The sequence below is a fragment of the Myotis brandtii genome, unplaced genomic scaffold (genome assembly GCF_000412655.1).
Source record: "Myotis brandtii unplaced genomic scaffold, ASM41265v1 scaffold116, whole genome shotgun sequence".
NCBI classification, from domain to species: Eukaryota; Metazoa; Chordata; class Mammalia; order Chiroptera; family Vespertilionidae; genus Myotis; species Myotis brandtii.
Window position 1 is genome coordinate 43,021 of NW_005354010.1, and position 23,361 is coordinate 66,381.

Genomic DNA, 23,361 nt, shown 5'->3' on the forward strand with positions numbered 1-23,361 from the left:
GGCCCTGAGGCCTCTCGGCTCCGCTGATCCTGGGGCCCTGAGGCCTCTCGGCTCTGCTGATCCCGGGGCCGGGAGGCTCCGCTGATCCCGGGACCCTGAGGCCTCTCCGCTCCGCTGATCCCAGCCCGGGAGGCCTCCCGGCTCTGCTGATCCCTGGGCAGTGAGGCCTCTCTGCTCTGCACCTTCAGGGCTGTTTTTGCTTCGCTCTACGGCTTGGAGCCTGAGTATGCAGATTAACTGCCATCTTTTAGCTTCTATAATTGAAACATTGTATCTTTTGGAGCTGTTGTTTCAGGAGCTCAGAGCCTCATAGCTGCAGGTGGGAACCTTGGTTTCCTCTATTGCTGGGGCAACCAAGCATCCTGTTCTCAGCTGTCTGGCTGCCCTCCGCCATCTTGGCTGACAGTTAATTTGCATATACTCGCTGATTAGCCAATGAAAAGGGTAGCGGTCGTACGCTAATTACCATGTTTCTCTTTTATTAGTGTAGATATATATGCTATTACTGCTTTTAATGCACTTATTCATAGTCAACTAGCTATTTTTTAATTTAGCATCTAGTCTCTGACAGCAATATTGAAAGAATTAAAGAATATTAACTTAATAATTTTCATCTAGGAAACTGCATACTAATGGGAAGTATAAGATTTTTAAAAATACATGGAGATTAAGAAACAATGGAAATGCCAGATGAAACACCCTGCGCTGTGGGAAGTGTCAGGTGCTGTTAGCACAATGAGAATATAATCAGAGTTTAAGAAGACTCAGTAGGTGAATCATGCATCATCTTTCAGTTTCTAATTTTATCTGAAAACGTTCCCTTTGTAAGAGGACTCACCACTACATTAGGCATTTTAGAACATAATAGTAGGTCTTCACTGGTTTATGTTTCTTAATTATTATAGGACATTGATCTGTGTCCATTTGTATTATATGTTCACATTCCAACTGAGTTGAATTTTACATAAAGAAGATAATGAATATGTTTTCTTCTATAAATTGCATATATTTCAGAAGTATTTCTTGACAAATACTAATATTTATGAAATGGAGACATGCCCTTCTTCTGAATTATTTGGCCAGTGCTGAAAGGCAAAGTAATCTGTACTGTGTATGCAGGTTTTAATGACTCTTTGCCATAATTAAAATTAATACCAAATAAATTTCACCCAATGTGCAAATAACCCCCATACATACTATGTAACTGTTTACATTCATAAATTATAAAACATTATTTTTAGACTGAGTCTAAATGTATGTAATAAGTTATCAGAGGCATAGCTGAGGCATTGATTTTGTTCACAAATTCTAATGTAATATATGCACTGCAATTTTGAAACATAAAGGTGGAAATGATTTATTTATTTAAAAAATTAATTACTAAAAGTGTGCTAAATACATTGCTTTGTGCTGTGCTCATACTGACAAGCAGGAGTGAAGCACTAACTTTATATCACAGCTTCTGGTTTAAGTAAAAATTACTTTATAGCTATATAATCATTTGGCTCAGCATTCACCAAAAATCACAATCTTGAAAACACTGATGTATATACCAGTATAGTAGGATTGCCCAATTCAGCAAACAAAAATACAAATATAACATAAAATATACATATTTCTATATATACATAGAGGAAGATTTCATAGCTGTTTATCTGAAATTCAAGTTTGTCCTAATGTCCTGTATGTAACCTGGCAACTCTAATATATACTGCTTGTAATGGTTTGAATTATGGCTCTCAAAATTCATGTGTTCAAATCCTAACTCACAGTACCTCCGAATGTGACCTTTTTTTGGAAATGAAAAAAAAAAAATTACAGAGATAATTAGTTAAGATGAGATCATACTGGAATAGGGTGGGCCCCCACGCACTTTCCTTATAAAAAGGGGACATTTGGATACAGACTCACATCCAGAGAAAACGGAATGTGAGGATGAAGTTGACAAGGAACATCGAAGATCACCTGCAACTTCCAGAAGCTAGAAGAGAGGCAGGGACCAGATTCTCCCTCACAGCTCCCAGATGGAGCCAACTTTGTTGACACCTTGATGTTGGGCTTCTGGCCTTCAGAATTATGAAGAAATAATTTCTGTTTTTAAGCTGCCTAGTTTCTGTTACTTTGATAGGGCACCCCTAGAAGACATGTATATCTCCCCTCAGAGAAATAGACTAAAATAATTCCCACACTAACAAACGTATCTGAAAGAAGTATTACCAAATATTTGATAGTCTGTTCGATGCTTCTCTCTATCTATCTTTTTGTTCATCAGATTATAATGTTCTTTATTATCCATAAATGAGTGAGGTCATGTGGTATTTTTCTTTCTCTGACTGGCTTATTTCACTTAGCATAATGCTCTCCAGTTCCATCCATGCTGCTGCAAATGGTAAGAATTCCTTCTTTTTTACCGCAGCATAGCATTCCATTGTGTAGATGTACCACAGTTTTTTAATTCACTCATCTGCTGATGGGCACTTAGGCTGTTTCCAAATCTTAGCTATGGTGAATTGTGCTGCTATGAACATAGGGGAGCATATATCCTTTCTGATTGGCATTTCTAGACTGTCAAATTACAGCAGGAAGGCTGGGGAGTGTTGGGCAGGAGGGGGGGTAAGAGATCAACCGAAGGACTTGTATGCATGCATATAAGCATAACCAATGGACACAAGACACTGGGGGATGGGGGCATGTGCCGGCGGGTAGGGGAGGCTAGGGTAAGGTCAATGGGGGAAAAAAGGAGATATATGTACTACTATTTGTAATGCTTTAAACAATAAAATTAATTTTTTTAAAAAAGAAATATTACCAAATATTTACATGGTGCATATGTTATTTGATGTGGTCTTTTTTAGTGGCTCATGGCCATAGAGAGACCAGAAGTATATGATTTTTCCCATTTACTGAAGAAGCTAAAACCAAACCTCCTAAATCGATGTATATTTTTAAAAATTCTGCCATCAATTAAGTGGCAAAACTCATCCTAATTCCATATTTTGTAAATATCTATTGTGCTGTTTTGTTGTTTTGTTTGTTTGTTTGTTTTTTTGATAAAACATGTCTTAAAGGTATTATCTACAGTTTATTTTTTAACGGAATGGTTTTCTTATTGAGAGTCAACTGAAACTGTTACTTTTGGGGACTATCCCTTCCTTCCTTTCTTCTTCCCTCTTTCCCTCCCTCCCTCTCCTTCCTTCCATTCTTTTTTCCTTTCCTCCCAGCTGTTTCACATACCAATAAGAGCCTGTGTTTACACCTGCTGATATTTTTCATTCTATAATAGAGGCTTTTGTCTATAACTTCAGGGTTTTCATTTTTGCTATTTGAGCTTTTCCTATTAGTTCTTTAAACTTGGATCTTTTCAGCCCTCTCTAAGTAGGTCATTTGTATCTATTTTAAAAGGTCATTGTTCTCAGCTTGCTTGCGCCTCTGTGTCTGCCTCTGTGCACGGGCTGATCTGCCCCAGCCCTTTCAGGGATCCCTACACCTGAGCTGCCTCCCTGCTTACTCTCAGCACTTTTGATAATGGCTGTGCTTATTAAATTTTCTGCACATTCAACTGAATTCTTGGAATTTATGACTATCATGTTTGCTGCTTTATCATCCTTATTTTGCATGCTTCGTTTTTTTTTGTGTGTGTTTTTTTTTAAATTAGCTTTTATTTCCTGTGAACTTTATTCCTATCTGCTTAGGTAGGGTATTTGTGGCCATATGTTCCATGGCCTTCTCTTGGGTATCCTTTTCCATTTGCTCTGCCTCGTGGTATATACAGTTCAGTTTTAAGATGGTTATGACAATTCCCCTGAATAAGCATTTAAGGTTTGATTTTGGTTCTTTCCACTTTATAAGTTATCATTATGTTGATCTCTGATTTGGTTCCAAGAATAAGCAGAAGAATGTAAATAATTAACACATTGGGCAAACATATGAAGGTTGGGTCTCACATAGGGCATACCATTGACCAAGGTGGTCCCTGAAATAACGGACATAGTGAGGATAAGTTCTCACATGTCATGGAAGAACAGCAACTGACCAGCCCTACTTACAGCCTAAGGTTTATATGTTTGCAAATTTCATACAGCTAGCCCAACTCCTTACAGTCATTGGGATAATCTTAATTATATCTGGCATTATACTAAAAGATGATTGCCACCACTAGGGAACTGGGTTTTGTTGGCACAGGTGTTGTTATTATAGCCTGGGCTGCATGGGGGACCTGCCAGTTGCCAGTCCAGATGCTGGTCTCCTGCTCTAGCATGACTGACTAGTGTGCGCCCAGATACCTGAGCACTTATATGTCCCCTAGCTAGCATGTGAGCCCTGTTCTTATACACAGGTATCACTGTCATCCAGTACTCTCTTTCTAGGTTCTGATACCAACTTTCTTCGACTGCCCTATGTACTTGGACACTGTACCTGTACTTATAACCTGGATCGGCCCCTGATTTCATTCACATTTCTCTGGAATAGAGATTATAAACTCTCTCTCACTCCTAAAAAGCTTGTATGACTTTTATTCAGGAATAACTGCCTAGCCTCTGGCTCAGCTTGCATATATGGAAGCCAGCCCAGATTAGGTTAGAAATCTCCAAGGCACTTCTAGTATTATGATTTAAATGTCTGGACACTTGCCTCGTAGCATAATTTACAGATGAAATAGTCTGCCCTATCTTTTAAAAAAAATCCTAAAAAATATGCAACCGTTATTATGAAAATTTCAAAGTTCAAACATATACACAAAAGAGGGGCATGGTGTAATAATCCCTATGTGCCCACTACACACCTCCTACACTTGTGGACTGGGATAGCTAACTTTTTGGTGCCCACTTGCCTAGGATGGGGATATCTAGACAGCTGGTGAAACATTATTTCTGGGTGTGTCTGTGCTGGTATTTCTGGAAGAGATTAGCATTTGAATCAGTAGAGTGAGGAAAGACGACCCCCCTCACCAATGCAGGTGGGTATCATCCAATCTACTGAGGGGCTGAAAAGAACAAAAAGGTAGAGGATGGGCTGTTCTGGGCTGCTTGATCTGGGCTGTTCATCCCGCCCACAGACATGGGTGCTTGTGGTTCTTGGACCCTAAGACCAAGGCTGAGACTTACACCATCAGCTCCCCTGCTGCTCAGACTTTTGGATTCAGACTAAATCATACCACTGGCTTTTTTGGTTGTTCAGCTTGCAGCGGATGGTGGGACTTCTTTGCCTCTGTAATCACCTGAGCCAAGTCCTATCTATATCTATATCTCAGAAACAGATTACTTTATCTTGAAGTATCTATTTATATATTTATAAACTACAACAACGCTATTTACCAAAATAACTATAGTATCATGATCTCTCTGAAAATATTAACAAAATTTATTTTATATCATCATTTGTCCAGCTACTGATTCAAATTCCCCAAACACCCTCTCACACTCCCATTAGTTGAATGTTTGAATAGGAGTCAAACCATAATACATTTTATAAATGTACTAGAGGCCTGGTGCATGAAATTCGTGCATGGGGGGGTCCCATCAGCCCAGCCTGCACCCTCTCCAATCCGAGACCCCTCATGGGATGTCCAACTGCCTGTTTAGGCCCCATCCTGAGGATCATCCCTCTCATAATCAAGGACCACTGGCTCCTAACTGATCACCTGCCTGCCTGCCTGATCACCCCTAACTGCTCCCCTGCCAGCCTGGTTGCCCCTAACTGCCCCCACCCTGCCAGCATGGTCTCCCCCAACTGCCCCCAACTGTCACCCCTGCCAGCCTGGTCGCCCCACACAGCCTGCTGCTCAGTCGTTTGGTCATCCCTCACTAACCCCCCTGCTGGCCTGGACGCTCCATGCAGCCTGCTACTCAGTCATTTGGTCATCCCTCACTAACCCCCCTGCCAGCCTTGTTGCCCCACTCAGCCTGTTCAGTCCTCCGTTCAGTTGTTTCGGATGTGACAGCCCCTGGCTCTTTATATATATAGATATTTTAAATGGAAACAATCACAAGAAAATTAAGTTTTTAATTAGTAATAAAAAGTACAAATAAACAATCTGAAAAAAAATTGAAAGTGATTGATGCTTTTAACTGCATCATCTCTTTCTTGTGGCGGTATAGAGGCAATGCAGCAGGAAATTTGCCCTTACCTTGAAAGAGAAAGATCTTATGCACTTTTATATATAACTTTTGGATTATCCAAATGCCTGCTTTTAATATAAGCAAAGCGGTTTGCCTGAAATTCCGTCAGGAATATAAGAGATCATTCATTCAGTAAGAAAAAGAAAGCTGTGGATCATATCAGCCATTTTATGACATTGTGCAGGCACACAGTGTAAACAAATACACACAAATGGGTAAAGCAGCACTTTTCAGGACTCTGTTAAAAATGATCCTCCAACAAAAATACCCCGATAAAACAAAATTCCACAACCTCAGGAAAAAGAGACAAAAGAAATCACAATTGCAAGGTTGGCTAGACTCGTTGTACCTGAATAAATGTATTTTAGCTTTTCACCATGCCTTTGCTGAATTTTATGACTCTTTGCCTTCTAACTACTAACCGAAAACAGGATTCCTTCAGATTCCTGGGCAGCTTGCCACTACTTTGGGCCAAGGGGCCAATAAAAATCATTAGCAATACATAAATTTTATCCAGTGGGCTTTCCTGAACATGTGCAAGTGTTCATAAGGTCTGAACACCAAAATCCACATGTTGCATCTCATCATGTGCTCCTCATTTACTCGCAATCGCTTATATGCAAATCCATTATGTGATTATATTGTAATTTATATTAAATGAGAATCAATATAGCATTCAAATATACTAATAGGAATGGAGATTTGATAGACACTTTTGTTAATAAAAGGCACTAGATATGACTTAACATATTCCTAGACCTTTCAAAAGTCCACAGTACACAATGCATATTCTGATTTTTATATATTTATTTGCAGTTAGACCAATATGAATATATTCATAAGAAGAAAATATTAGAATGAAGAAAGCATGTTCATGATTATCATGATGAGATGGATCAGCCCCTTTATGAAACTGAAAATCTCTATCTACTTGTTTTTGCATTTAAAATTGTCCTTTGAGTAGGTTGATTAAATTGCCATTTGTCCTTGTTTATATCTTAGAATTTTTTTTGAAAGTCAAAAATATGTTTTATGAAAAATATATGAAAAATATGTGTTTTTTTAAAAACACATATGAACATATCCATGCATACACAAGCACCCTTGAAAGATTGTGTGACGTGTATTTACACTGATGCTTAATTGAAAACTACCAATGTTATAGCAACTGCCACACAATATGAACCAAGGTATTTCAAGTAACTATAATTGTCTACTACAACACTACTCCTAGTACTTGCCTTGGCTTCATTAGGCAGGAACCATGAAAATAAGAAACAGGGTTTCAAGCATAGAGAATGCAGACTGGTGTAAGATAAAGCATTAAAGAAAAACAGACACACATAATGAAACCCCTGTTGGGTGCTATTTTAACTAAGTTGTCATCTATCACATGCATCTAATTTCAAATGATAAACTTCTTTCTGGTGAGTAAACTTTTTGTCCTTGATCCAAGAAATCACAATTAAATTAATACCAAAATATTTTTAAAAATCAAAGGATACTTCTCCTTTAGTTTAACCAGAAGATGGTCTCCCTTAGACTGAAGTAATCTAATGAGAAATACATTTTGGCTAAAAACATTTGACAACAAACTAACACCTCTTTGTACACTAATAAATTAAACATAAATTAAGGCCAAATATATTTTTTAACTCCATAGGATATCAGGGGCATGCTTTTAAAAGAAGTTTAGAGAATCTAAAACTTTAAAAATATATTCTGTACCCTAGCAGAAACTTACTAAAATTGTACTAAACAGATGGGTTTCTATTTTTAAAGCTCCAGGGCAGTCAGTGTCACACGTCTAGAGAGTCCATTCTAATAGTCACGTAAGCCTGTGACACTTCAATTATCTTGTATGTATATGCACATATGTTTACCTCACCAAAGGATGCTATAAACATTTTTTAAATAGATTAGGAATACAGCAAGAGAATGTATCTTATTTGGAAAAAAGATGGGATAGCAGATTAATATTTAGCCACTTCAAAGTAAGTTTATTGAGCTTTCTGGCCCAAAGTATTTATCTTTTAAAATATTTTTTTCTAACACATTGGCATATTTATATTACAAAACATAGGTAAATTAAATTGTTTTTATTTAAAGTTAGATATATATTTTTATCTTAATCCGATGAAAGTCCTTTTTTTCCCCTAAAGGGTCTTTTTCTGGCAATTTACAATGTTTATTTTCAAATAGTAACACAAAAAAAATCAAGCACCAATAATAATTATAATAGTATGTAATGATGTTCATTTGTTTTTTGCCTTTTTCTTTCTATTTAAAAGTGATACACAATTAATATGAATAGAGATACTAATGCACGTACATTTAGGATTTTAAAGACTAGTAACACTTGACAGTTGTCTTTAAATGTTGCAGAATTTAGTCATTAAATTATATTGTTTCTCTAGCATCATCCTAAAACGTTGTTATATGTGATGGATACTGGGTGCTTTGCTCAGAGCTGGTGCTTCCAACCCTTGTCTCCTTAGAGAATGGGCTGCTGAGAGTTCGTGTCTGAATCCTCCACTGCTAACTGCCCTTGGATGCAAAAGATCAGGTCATGTCCTCAATCTCTGTGCCTGAAATCTAAGCCAGAACACACTCCTACAAAACTACCAATTTATGCCAAAATATTGTACTTCTATTACGTTCACCTTCTTTCTGCATTTCTCTACTTTTTATTCATAATTCTATTATTGTTATATCTTTGTTATAAACCACCACAACACGTTAAAAAAGAAATATATAGGTCATAAAAAAGTGGTTAAAATTGTGCTAATAGTTGTGTTTTTTTAACTTTCTTTTTTTCAATTTATTTCTTTTTTTAAGGTCTATGGGGTTTGGAGAAAAACACATAATGTAAATTGGCAGAGAGAGCAGCTACATTCCAGAAAAACGGATGAGCATTGAAGGTGAATCAGAGAGTAGGAAATATTCTTGACACGTTTGAAGTCATGCATAGTACAATTGAGCTGGAGTTTATGTTATAGAGTTATAGGAGATGAGTCGTGAATACTAAGTAGCACCAACTTGGCTATGCATGCCAAAATAAGGACTTTTAGTTAGTTATAGACTCTTGAGTTAATAGGAATAGAAGCAACACTGCTTTGAAGACCTTTGTTTTATTATTTGACTATGATGTCATGGAGCTGCTTTGCATTACAAAAATTAAATCAAAAATTTTAAAAATGTTCATAAAATTTGATAACAAGCTTAATGAATGAACTTAGCTGTCTGCTGGGTGGATAACATATTCACACAGAGTAAGTATTATTTAAAGTTACTTCAAGTATAAAACCAAAGAAGTTGATTCAGTTGAAAATAATACTCAGAACTCTTCCTCCCCCCCCCCCCCCGCCTAAATTATGGATTTACCAACTGTGTGAACTAGAAATCAAATGGAGGCCAAAAATCAATGACAATTCAGCAAAAATGTGCCCTCTGGGTATTCCCCTACAAAAAGAACTAGGACTCCTTAAAGAAGGTGATTTCAATCTGGGGCAAGAAATATTCATGATGCTTCTGGGAAATGTTGTGCCACAAAGCAAGGAAAGCAAACAAAAAACCTATTGAGGTCATGTCAAATAGACACTGGGGCTATCATGAAGACATTCCAATTGGCTGAAAATGGATAATGTGAGGACCCAAAATGACTACAATAACAAACATTTTTTTAATCACTTTTTTAAAAACTATATTTTATTGATTTTTTACAGAGAGGAAGGGAGAGGGATAGAGAGTTAGAAACATCGATGAAACATCAATCAGTTGCCTCCTGCACACCCCCCACTGGGGATGCGCCCGCAACCAAGGTACATGCCCTTGACTGGAACTGAACCTGGGAACCTTCAGTCGGCAGGCTGATGCTCTATCCACTGAACCAAACCGGCTAGGGCTAATAACAAACATTTTAATCGATTGAAACACATGGAATCTCTAATGCCAGTGATTTCATAGTGGGGATCAAAGAATCTACATTTTAACAACAATTCACTGACTATGTGTATGCACATGAAAGTATGAGAAGTACCATTTGCATGATTAATAAGGTTAACATCTGCAGCTTCTGCTTTCACTCCCTTCTCCTTTTTCATGAATTAATAGCAGTTCTTGTTTTACTGTGACGCTTGTTTTAGAGTGCCATTTCTCCCACATGCCATTGCAAACAGAGTCTGAGGTTTGTATAGGTCTTCCTCAATTTTTTTTTTTTTTTTTTTTTGCAAGGAGGTCATTATGATTGGGTAGAACGTCCCAACATTCACCAGTTTACCCTTAATCATTTCGATTGATGCTGTAATGTGAGCTCACACATCACTTCCTTCCACACTGTGGATTCTTATGCTCTATTGCTCACATCTTCCATTTCAGCACCACCTAAATCTCTTAAGAGCTGTACCACCATCCCTCCCTTCCTTATCCTGTGAAATGTGTCTAGACAGGGCATCTATTTTTGCAAATTTATCCCTGTATTGTTATGTTGGCTCTGTCTGCAGTTTTCTCTCATTTTCCCCTTCCTGCCTTTTTTTTTTGTCTAGTCCTATTTCATTTTCTTGTTCTTTATTGAAAACAATCTATGCATGTCTTTAAATGTAAAATCAGAGAATCTATTTTGCAGTTTCTTTTCTTATAGTGAATGTGTTTTCCCAGTTATGCAACTAGTAACACTCTAGAATGAAAGCAAGCTTTCTCTCCCATTGATTATATTAACATTTAAATTTCTTCTTGTTCTTACAGAAGTTTTTTACTTCCTGCATATGACTTTCAAATTTCCAATATATTGTGTGAAATTAGTTTTAGTTATTGCAATATCATGATGAGAAATTGTAATATTTTTCTTTTTATATGTATAATACACACTTTTCTATACACCGTATCAATTCTTTTGTATACTTCATCTTACTGCGATTCTATTTCATACAATTAGCATATGTACCCCTATATACCTTCTTATGGTACACACAAACAGGCTGATTTTAGAGTACTTATCATTATCATCACTTTTTGCTTAGATTCAAACTTACTTATGTTTTTCTAAAAGACAAGTGAAATTTCCTCCCTCAAATCATAAAATTTCCCATGCAGATTTCTAATGTTTCTATGCCATGTCTCTAAATCCTGTGCAGATTTAATGGACATAATCACTTATTTTTTTGCCTGGGAAGAATTTCGAATCTTAGGACTAAAGAGATTTCTTTCATTTCTTCCTGAGTCGTTATGTTTGAAACCGAAATACTCTTCTGAGCTGCTTGAATATGTCCTTTCATAGACTCAGAAACAGTGTCTTTGACCTTCTGTATAGTTGGTATTCCTCATTGCCAGAATGGAAGGGCAGCCCCCCAGAAGGCTAGAGGACAGGGAGATGTCAGCCATCCTGAAGTCCCATCTGCTCGCTTAACATGTAAGAAAACTGTGGCCCAGAACACCTAAAGCAAAACAAAACACACCTGCTTACCCAAACTGTCATTGTATTTCTCCTTCTCCCACACCTTTCCTCCTACTCCTTCTTCTATTTCATGTTTTGAGTGAGACACATTTTCTGTTACTTCAACACATTATTATTATTATTATTATTATTATTATTTTGAATTTTTAATGTTGAAAGTATTACATATGTCTCCCTTTTTCCCCCACTGATCCCTTATATCCTTCCCCCACCGCCCACCTCAGGCCTCTACTACCCTATTGTCTGTTATGCATGTATGGGTTATGCATATATGCATACAAGTTCTTTGGTTGATCTCTTATCATCCACCCACCCACCCCTGCCTTCCCTCTGGGATTTGACAGTCTGTTCCATGCTTCTATGTCTCTGGATCTATTTTATTTCTGTTTTGTTGTTTTTCATTAGATTCCACATATGAGTGAGATGTTTCAATACACTATGTTATATTTCCTTATATTTATGTGGTTACCTCTTCAAGTATTCTTTGAAGTTCTTTCTTTTAACCTTTGTGGTCTTGAGCTACACTCTTCCCCCTACATTTCATATACATTTCATACAATTAGCATATGTATCCCTAAATACTTTCTTATAGTACACACAAACAGACTGATTTTAGAATACTTAACATTATCATTACTTTTTGCTTAGATTCAAACTTCCTTGAATTTTTCTAAAAGAAAGGTGAAGTTTCCTCCCTCAAATCATAAAAATGCCCATGCAGATTTCTCAGATTTCATATATAAATGGAGAGAGAGAGAGAGAGAGAGAGAGAGAGAGAGAGAAACATGGACTGGCTGCCTTCTGCACACTCCCAACTGGGGATAGAGCCTGCAACACAAGCATGGGGCCTGACCGAGAATCAGACCCATGACCTCTTGGTGCATGGGAAGACACTCAATCCACTGAGCCACACCGGCTTGGCTCCCATGTTTCTTTCTTTTTAAAAAAAATATATTTTATTGATTTTTACAGAGAGGAAGGGAAAGGGATAGAGAGTTAGAAACATCGATGAGAGAGAAAAATCAGATCAGCTGCCTCCTGCACACTGCCCACTGGGCATGTGCCCGCAACCAAGGCACATGCCCTTGACCAGAATCGAACCTGGGACCCTTGAGTCTGCAGGCCGACGCTCTATCCACTGAGCCAAACCGGTTAGGGCTCCCATGTTTCTTTTTGGCTTATCTTCTCTTGTATTCCACCTGCTGGGAAAGGAGCTTTTTCTTATGGTCTTGACATTCTCCTTTATTTGGTTTCACCATTCATTCATTCACTGTAATTCTTCCCTTCCTTTCTTCTCTCATCAGAGGACTGTAGATGAAAGTTTTTGACATGTTTTGCCTTCTTTTCTCCACATGATCCATCTCTGCCCTGCTAGTCTTCTGCTGAACCTCATCTCCTTCCTTTGTGATGTGTTCCACTTGTCTCTTTCCTTTCACTTCAGCCTGAACACTGTCTTTGCTTTATTTCTTCTCATTTCTTCTTGAAGTCCCCCTCACTTCTGCCCTTTTCTCCTATTGACCCTAGAATCTTTGTTACATTAATTTAGAAGAATGTTCCATATCCTTTTTCCCACACCAAACTCTCATATTGAGTCCTTGAAGTTGGTTCAGTTGTTGAGTAGTTTGCATAGATAGAGTAGTTCCTTTGCATAATAAAGGTTGCAACATTTTATTGGAAAATATGCCATGTCCTTTTCCTCCATACCAGATTCACATTTCCTGACTGTACATTGCTCCCAGATGAGTTCTGGTGCCTTACACAAAGTGTGTCTTTAATTGTCTTTTTTATGATGATAATCCTTCTTTGTTTATATTGGAAAACACCTGGCAAGTGGCTAATCCCTTTCTATCCTTGCCACATTTCTGTTTCACACTTATGTTTCCTATTCCAAATCCCAAACCTGTCTGCTGTATTTGCTGGAAATATTGAAACAATGAAACATTATTTTATTTCCCATATATTCACTGTTTTATCCTACTAATTGGAAGCAACACCATTTACTTCTAGAAATGCGGTTTCTTTCTTTTTTTTAGTCAACGTTAACATAGTAACAGAAAATTAATGCTAACAATAAATTGTATAGTAACAATATAAATATAACAAAAATACACTGTGTATTTCTTGTTCTTCCCCATATCTACTTATTCCATTCTAGCTGACTCTTGAGCTTCATCATGACTCTAATTAGTTTCAGGATAAAAGTATTCAGACATTCACAGTTCATGTTATCCTGCTATTATTTTTGAAAAATTTCTCACCACTTAACTGCTTCTCAGCTGTGGTCAATTGGTACTATCATTATTGCTTTTTAAAGTATATAAATTACTGTATTATTTTCTACAGAACATTTTTTTTTACAGAACTAGAGAATTATATTTATTTTAAAAAACACAAAAGTTTCAGAGTATATGAAACATTATCATATATTTTGGGGTCATATGTATTAATTGAAATCTTGCATAATTGTAGTCCTTTCTACTACTCTATATAATAAAAGGTTAATATACAAATCGACCCAACTGCAGAATGACCGGTCACTATGACATGCACTGACCACCAGGGGGCAGATGCTCAATGTAGGAGTTGCCCCCTGGTGGGCAGTGCACTTCTTCACGGGGAACGCTGCTCAACCAGAAGCCAGGCTCACAGCTGGCAAGCGCAGCGGCGGTGGCAGGAGCCTCTTCAGCCTCTGTGGCAGCGCTAAGGATGTCCGACTGACGGCTTAGGGGGAGTGGACCTAAGCCATCATTCGGACATCCCCCAAGGGCTCCTGGACTGCAAGATGGTGCAGGCCAGGCTGAGGAAATCCCCTGCGTGCTCAGATTTTGTGAACCGGGCCTCTAGTTACACATAAATGTTAAATAGACATATAATTGCAACTCAATGTATGGCTACATATTCTTTTTTACTCTGAGTGCTCAAATTTTGTGAACCGGGCCTCTAGTTACATATAAATGTTAAATAGACATAATTGCAACTCAATGTATGGCTACATATTCTTTTTTAAAATATATTTTTATTCATTTCAGAGAGGAAGGGAGAGGAAGAGAGATAGAAACATCAATGATGAGAGATAATACTGCATACTGCCTACTGGGGATTGAGGCTACAAGTTGGGCATGTGCCATGATCGGGATTCTAGCTGTGATATCTTGGTTCATAAGTCAATACCCAACCACCGTGCCACACCAGGCTGGGCTATATTCTTGAAAATTAGGGTAGTCTTTTGTATGTTCTATTTTTGAAAAATTTAGAAAATTTATTATTAAAATACATATTAAAACAAATTTCAAGGTAAATGCTGCTTTTTATAGTTGATGGAAAGAGTTCTGCTATAAAATTAGAAAATGTTCCATGCAATATTTTCTTTGACAACACTTAGTAAATATAAATAGGTAAGTTAATATTCATACCTTTATTTCTAAATTAGAGAGTGAAGTTTTCATATTAATTAGAAAAAAACACAATACATTTGAAAGTATTTCTGAAGTACAATTTATTTTGTATATTCAACACTGAGTATTATTTTGAATCATTGAAAAGAATACCTCAATTTTACTGTACAACAGAAAAACAAATCACATTTGAAGTAAAGGAAATTAATTATTACTATTCTGGAAATCTCTGGTTAATACTAGTAAGTGTCTAAGGAGTAATGACTAATGAATTGCCATTATTCTAACATGTAAGTGAAAATATTTCAGTTGCTAAAATGCTAAGCACTATGAGTTCTTAAAATTGTCTATGAACCAGCAATATCATCTAAGTTGTTAACATTCTCTTTGGAATTGTGTGGGCTAATTCTGACATTCACAGGCAAATAATCCAATACACAAATAGAGCACAGAATCAATCATGCTGTACATTTGAGATTACTTTGTTATTGTTTGAATGTGTAAGCATCCTAATTCACTACATTATAAAATCTCTAAAAGGTGTACTCAAATTTATTCATGTATCTCCAGAGCATCTATTAATGTAGTTTGTACATAAAGAAAGATGTTAACTGATTGATCTTAAACTATTTAATTTGTGGAGAAATATTATCTAAGCTATATCTACAACATGTTGGTTTTCATTTATCCATAGAGACAAATCAAGTATTTTTACTTCTCAGTAGCTTTTTATTTATTGCACAAGTTAAACTATAAATGGACATCAAAGAGAAGTTCAAGTAAATTTTTGCCCTCAAGAATGATAGAGTTCCTTTTGATTTCTTTTTAATAAATAGCAAGCCAATTAAAACAGTAGTTTTCAAGAAACTCATTTAGGAATTGCATTACACTGATTTCCCTATTAGAGTTGCCACTGTTACATGTGGGGAAGACTTAGCTACTTTTTAAAGATGTCCCATAAATTCAGCAACTTATGTATACTGACTAAGCATTTCCTGTGCCCCCCGGATCCACTGTATGTCTGATTGTCTGTTTCCTCTCTGCTCCTTATATCCCTCGGCTACTATTCAAAAAACAGAAGGTGGTATTTATTGCCAAAGCATGTTATATATGCTCATACATTACTTCCTCTAATTCCTCCCGTTTTCTCACAGTTATGAGAGAAGGTTGTACAGTTGAAAAGACACAGGAATTGCAGAGTATCCTAATAGAATAGTAACCTCATAAAAAATTTCCTTCTGCTTTCATCACTTTAATGCCCTTGATTTTATTTCTTTGACTTTTTCATATTGAAGAGCCTTCTGCCCACCTTGCTCATCTCCCCGTGGCTCACCTCAATCTGTTTTCCTCTCTCTCCTGGCTGCAGGCCAGCTACTGAAACAGCAACTGGGCTATTTATAACTGATGGGTCTCAAAGGTGAGTGCTTCATGTAGGGTAAGTACTCTTTTGTCTCGTTGTCAATACAGCCACCATCCCCATAGGCTCCAAGGCTCTATTGGCACACTTGGCCTCTCATGAACTAAGCACTAACATAAAATCAGACACTGAACCATAGCAAGTTGTAGTCTCAATGCCATTTGAGCTTTGCCAGGTTACTTGATGTGGCTGTTGAATGGTAAGTATATTCACTATAGAAAATGATGGTTGCTCAACATTAGGGCTGGGATAATATAGAAATATTTCCAATTAGAAGGATAGTAGATCTGAAAAAATGCTCACTATTATAAATTTGTCATTAATCTGGTCAAGTGTGTGCCAGAAGTGTATGCATTTTGTTTCCCAAAATTATGAGCAAAAGACCTGAATCATGTATTTTAAGTAAATAGGGTCTCTTTTAGTCTGAAAATGGGAGGACTGTCTGATTAAAAGGTACCTGCTATGGGCTACCATGGCAACCTGTGTCGTACAGAACATATTACAATCTACTCTTAGTTTTCCTACTTACATGACTGGGTGTTTTCTAAATCTGTCTTGGCAGCCACCTGTTTTTGTAAATACATTTTCTATTGAAACACAACTGCACTCATTTATTTCCTGATTGTGTGTGCCTGCTCTCCTGCAACAAAGACAGAGTTGAGTAGTTACCACAGTGTTAAGTAATTATCACACAGACATTATAACCCACAGTGCTTAAAATACTATCTGGCCTTTTGCATAAAAAGATTATCTACCTCTGTTCTAGAATATTTATCTGTTAAAAGTATGAATGAATTTATGACCCAATAAGCCCAGTGCAGACTCATTTCTTTTAGTCAGTCATTCATAAGATTATTTGTTCAGATAGAATTCTCTGTTGTCAGATAACTCTTGGTTCAAATCTAAGGTCCACTTCTATACCAGTTTTTGGGAAAATTACAAAAATAAACCAAAAATGAGGATACTAATTGTTTCCACTTCATCCATCACTTTATTATTGAAAAATCGTGAGTGAATCAGTAGGACTAAAAAGCAATCTTATATTTGGAGAAATAGTGCTTCAGTTACTTCTAATCCTGTTTCTTCACTGTCTTTTTGGATCCTTCTTTTTATGATTCTTCCTTCTGTTATCAAAATATGTAAATGCCTTTAATCATGCTGAAAACATATAATGTGTGTGGGCAAGAGTGGTTATTTAACAAATATTAATGGAAGGGATGGATAATGATGAATAAGTAACTTTTCTCTCCCCATCCTATATAATAAAAGAGAAATATGCAAATTATCCCCTTGACCAGGAGGTTGGACCGGAGTTTGATCAGGGTGTGGGGTCAGCCTGTCAACTGACCGGGCCCCCTCCCCCCAGCCAGCCCTGCCCCCAGTTAACCCCCCACACCCTGATCAGGGCAGGGTCAGCTGGCCAACCTCCTATGGCCCCTCCCCCCAGCCGGACCCATCCCTGATCGGCCCCCCACACCCCAATCGGGAGCAGGATCGACCAACCTCCCACATCCCCTCCCCCCAGCTGGCCAGGCCTGATTGGCCTCCAATCAGAGCGGGTTGGCTGGACCCCACCCATGCATGAATTTGTGCACCAGGCCTCTAGTGATGTTACAATGCTATTTGCTTTTGGCTCATGTTGAGACATGAAGAACAATGAGACTGAAATGGAGCAGTGACAAGTATTATAGATGACCAATAAATAATTCTTGAATGAATGTGTGGTAAATGTTTCCCTCCACATCCAGCGTGGTTCAGGGTTCAGGATCTGGAAGAGGAGCCGCACACAAATGAAAGAGAAAAGACAAGAGATAATTTGGGAATATTGGGGGCTAGGCTGGTAAGTCCAACTCAAGAGGAAGGACTTCCACCAGTGCTCAGGCTGTACCAACCTTTTATAGTCAGAGGTAAACAGAGCAGTGGTCACCATAGTTACACAGTTCTTGTGAGTTTCACTTGTTTTGACCATAGTTACACTTCCTGCACTTCCCTCAGCCCATTAGCTTCCCAGATAAGATCTAGGGAGTGTTATAAGGTCAAGCCCAAGTATGCTAAGAGGACTGTGCCCTCTAAGCTGGGACTTGTTTGTGACTTTGCCAACAGGTCAGTCCGAGGCTTAACCCTATATCAGTTTCCCACAGAATGTATTAAAATGTTACATGAAGACTACATTGTTCTGTGATAGCATTATCAAAGATGAAATGGTGCATTCTAAAGTCTAAATCTGTTTTTTCCAGGTTGGCTATTATGAAAACAAATAGGTAATAATGATGCCTGCTTAAATGGAGTTAGAGTTGCATGTATAACAGAGAAGAAAGAATAGGTGAGGTACACAGGCCATAAAATTGGGACAGAAGATAATTTTAATCAAGCATGGAGAACATTTACAACTTGATAAATTTAACCAATGGTTCAAAGCTGGTAGATCTTAACTCATGTTCTAAAAGCTGTTTACCACCTCTAAATGTTTTAACACAATCAATAAAATGTATGATTCCTAACACAGTTTGCATTAGTATTTGGGTTTTTGAGGCTTATAACTTCTACCCTGGTATCTAATTTAAATTCTTCTGCTTAGGGAAAGACTCTGGACTTCAAGGAGAAGAAAAATTAATCAGACAGTAAATTATATCAAGACAAATGTCTAGCAGTAAGAAAGAGCTAAGTTTATGTATTTATGTGTTTGTAAGGATGAGGTCATTATATCCATTCCAGTTAAGGTCACTGTACTTATTTATTATATTATTATTATTATTTAGGTTTTATTGAAGAGCAATAACTGAATTAATCATGGCAAAGATGATTTAATGGAACTTGGGAGCTCAAGGACACAAGGAAGCATAGTGTTGAAAACAAGTACTTACCCTGTGATTTTTATTAACAACACTAGGAGCCCAGCACATGATTTGAAATCGCATGGCGCCATCCACTCCCTCTCTGGCCCTTGAAGCAGCCATGGCCGCTGCTGATTAGGCCCTCCCCGGCACAGGCCTGTGGAGGCTCCTGCCGCCCCACCCCTGACGCTGGACGAGCAACCTCCTCCTGTCCTGTCAACCTGTTATGGTGTTCCTGTTAATTAGCATATATCTCTATTATATCTATATAGATGTATCTACATCACAATGGGAACCGAATGTAGCATCTTTTGACATGTCTAGTATTTACAGTAATTAGGGAAATGGAAGACAAATTGGTCACAAAACACCTATTGTTTCCCAGACATAATTGGGAGTGGTTAAGGGAGGAAAAGAAATCCAAATATGTAAATACAGAGTTAATGAGGTAAAGAAAACTATATGTTAACATCAATATATTAAAACTTTTATATATACTCTGGTGAGAACTGGGAACATTTAGGCTACATGTAAAAAGGAAAGAACAAGTAGCATTGAATAGTATCCTGTTGTAGTTATTGATGAAAGAATTTAGATTGTATGTATACATTCAGTCCAGAAGTTTCAGAAAGAATCAGAATAGCAATTCATTAAAAGGAATCTTAAATAATAAATAATATAATTCTATTATTTACATTGCCTTAATGAAATATTATATCACATTCTTAGTTCAAATACCATCATTGATTTTATTTTTATTTTTTAATATATATTGTTGACAGTATCATTGATGTCCCTTATTCCCCCCTCCCATACCCTCCTTTACCCAGCCCCTACCATCCCCATGCTTTCATCAGGCTATTGTTTGTGTCCATGGGCTGTGCAGATTAGTATATAAGTTCTTTGGTTTATCTCTTCTCATCCCCATACCCTTGCCCCCCCACACACACACACTCTGAGATATGTCAGTCTGTTCCATGCCTCCATGCCTTGGGTCTTATTTTGTTGGTCAATTCATTTTGTTCATTAGAATCCACAAATAAGTAAGATCATGTGATATTTGTCTTTTCTCTGGCTAATTTCACTTAGCATAGTAGTTTCCAGGTGCATCCATGGTGTCTCAAAGGATAAGAGATCCCTCTTTTTTATGGCAGCATAGTATTCCATTGTGCATTTGTATCACAACTTTTTTATCCATTCATCTACTGATGGGCACTTGAGCTGTTTCCAAATTGTAAATTGTGCCACTATGAACATAGGAGTGCAAATATTCTTTTAGTTTACATTATGACTAACACACTATTAATATAAATCACATAAGAAAATGAAAAGAAAATATCTAGGCCTGAATACAATCCAGGAGATAATAAATTAATCACTGCTATTTTTAATTGATAAATTTTCTAAGAAATCCCAGAGTGTGGAAGCTAAAATCATAGCTTATATTTTCAAAATTAAAATAGCCCTTAAGAGATTCAAAGATGGAAGCCAACAGGAAGGCAGTGAGGAAGAGAGTGTGAGTGAGTGAGAGAGCAAAAAAGGAGTGTGCAGACATGTGGTGTGTGTGTGTCTGAGTGAGGGACAGCTAGATCTAGCAGGACCTTCAGGGGCTGGCGGACCAGGCTCACATAGCTGGGCAGCCTCTGCTACTGCTGTAATCTCTCCCTGAGCACCGGCTCTGCCACAGAGGCCACACCATCTTGAAGGGGAGAGCTTCTGTGACTGAGAGCCCAGTGTCACCTTCACCAGGGTGCTCTCAGACATCACTCGGGACCCTACAGCCACTAGGCTAGAGACCTGCTGCCTCAGCTGCTGACCCATGGACACTGGTACTTCAGCCCTGCAGGCTGAGGGCTCCTTTGAGTTCTGGAGGGCACTCCCCTCCGCCAAGCCAGAGGATTTAGTCCCAGGCACCGTAACCCCACACGAGAACAGTCTACACTTACCCAGCAGCACAGGGCTCCGAGATCACATGCCTGAATAGCCAAGACTTATCCCCGACTCAAGAATCCACAACTGTGCACATGTGAATAGCCTAACCTTATGCATCAGCACAGGACTTTGCGACCGTGTGTATGAACAGCCAAGCCTTACTCAGTAGCCCCATGCTCCGTGACCATGCGCGTGAACAGCTGAGCTTTACTCAGCAACCCTGGGCTCCAGGACTTCACCAGCAGTCGCATGAGCAGCCACTGCCGGCAACCACTGGAGGAGCAGCCACCATGCACAACTGCACGAGGAGCAGCTGCCCTGCGAACACCCAGGAGCAGCTGGCACCTGTGACAACATGAGGAGCAGATGCCCTGAGACCAAGCGAGGAGCAGTCTCCTCTCAAGCAGCTGCCCCATGACCACTCCCCAGGAGTGGCCGTCATCTAAGACTGCATGAAGAGCCACCCAGCAACACCCCCAAGCCCCAAGGAGTAGCCGCTCCATGACTGCATGAGGGACAGCTGCCCCGTGAGCAGCTGCTGCTCTGCAACCGCATGAGGAGTGGCTACACTGCAAACACCTGAGGAGCAGTCACCACCTGTGACCACCCGAGGAGAGCAGATGCCGCCCAAGACTGCCTGAGGAGCAGTTGCCACCCATGACCATGCAACCCACCACCAAGCCCACTGCTGCAGCCACAGGCCCCAAGCAACTCACCACCTAAATCCTTTGGTGAGAGCAAAATGGGGAGACAGAAGAACAATCCCCAAAGGAAAGGAAAGGAGGAATAGCCAGAAAAGGAACTAAATGAAACAGAGGCATGCAATATGTCAGAAATATTCAGAATAAGGGTCATACAGTTTATAAACAAGATGAATGAGAAAATCAACAACCTATGTAAGAATCAGGAGGAAATAAAGAGTGATATAGCTACAATAAAAAACAATATGGAAGCTTTCAACAGTAGACTAGAAGACGCAGATGACAGAATTAGTGAATTAGACAGGGAAGTAAAACATACCCAATGTGAACTGTAATTAGAGAAAATATCAAGGAGGAGAGCCCGAGAGAGCTTTGGGACAAAATGAAACGAAGCAACATATGTATAATAGGGGTGCCAGAATGACAAGAAGAGGAGCAAGTGTTATAAAACCTATTTGAAGAAATAATGTCAGAAAACTTCCCTGAGTCTGGGAAGAAAAAGTCACACAAGCACAGAGAATCCCAAACAAGATGAACCCCAAAAGACCCACACCAAGACATGTCATAATTACACTGGCAAAAGTTAACAACAAAGAGAGACTATTAAAGGCTGCAAGAGAGAGACAGAAAGTTACCTATAATGGATCTCCCATTAGATTATCAAATGATTTCTCAACAGAAACACATCAGGCCTGAAAGGAATGGAAGGAAGTATACAAAGTGATGCAAAGTAAAGTACTGAATCCAAGAATACTCTATCCAGCAAGGCTATCATTCAAAATTGAAGAGGAAATCAGGAACTTCACAAATTAAAAAAAAAAAAAAGGCTAAGGCAGTTTATCACTACCAAGCCAGCAATGCATGAAATGCTAAAAGGACTGTTGCAAAAAGAAGAAATGGAAAGGGAAGAAGGAACACAGGCACAAAAAATTAAAATGACTACAAACAAGTACCTATTAATAATAACTTTAAATGTGAATGGCCTAAATGTTCCAATCAAAAGACATGGGGTGGCTGAATGAATAAGCAAACATGACTCATATATATGCTGTCTACAAGAGACCCACCTCAGAACTAGAGACTCACACAGACTGAAAGTGAAGGGATGGAAAAATGTCTTTCAAGCAAATAGAAATGAAAAAAAAATAAGCTGAGGTAGCAATACTTATATCAGAAAAAATAGACCTCAGAGTGAAGGCCATAATAAGAGATAAGGAAGGCCACTTTCAAATACTAAAGGGATCAATACAACAAGAGGATATAACTCTGATAAACATATATGCACCCAATGCAGGAACACCCAAATACAAAAACAAAAAACAAAACAAAATGAAAAACCCCCAAACTTCTGGAAATTATCAAGGGAGAGATCGACAGCAATACCATCATAGTAGGGGACTTTAATACCCCACTGACATCACAGATAAATCCTCTAGACAAAAAAATCATCAAAGAAACAGCAATCCTAAATGACTCACTAGATCACATGGACATAATTGACATCTTCAGAA

At 38.3% G+C, this 23,361-nt stretch overlaps 1 long non-coding RNA gene across 1 annotated transcript; it reads left to right on the top strand.

Moving 5' to 3' along the window:
- The first annotated feature begins 14,907 nt into the window (after positions 1-14,907).
- LOC106723721 lies at positions 14,908-22,284 on the top strand. Its single transcript, XR_001359435.1, has 3 exons — positions 14,908-14,920; positions 16,128-16,132; positions 22,206-22,284. It is a non-coding gene; the product is annotated as an uncharacterized LOC106723721 (long non-coding RNA).
- The last annotated feature ends 1,077 nt before the right edge of the window (positions 22,285-23,361 follow it).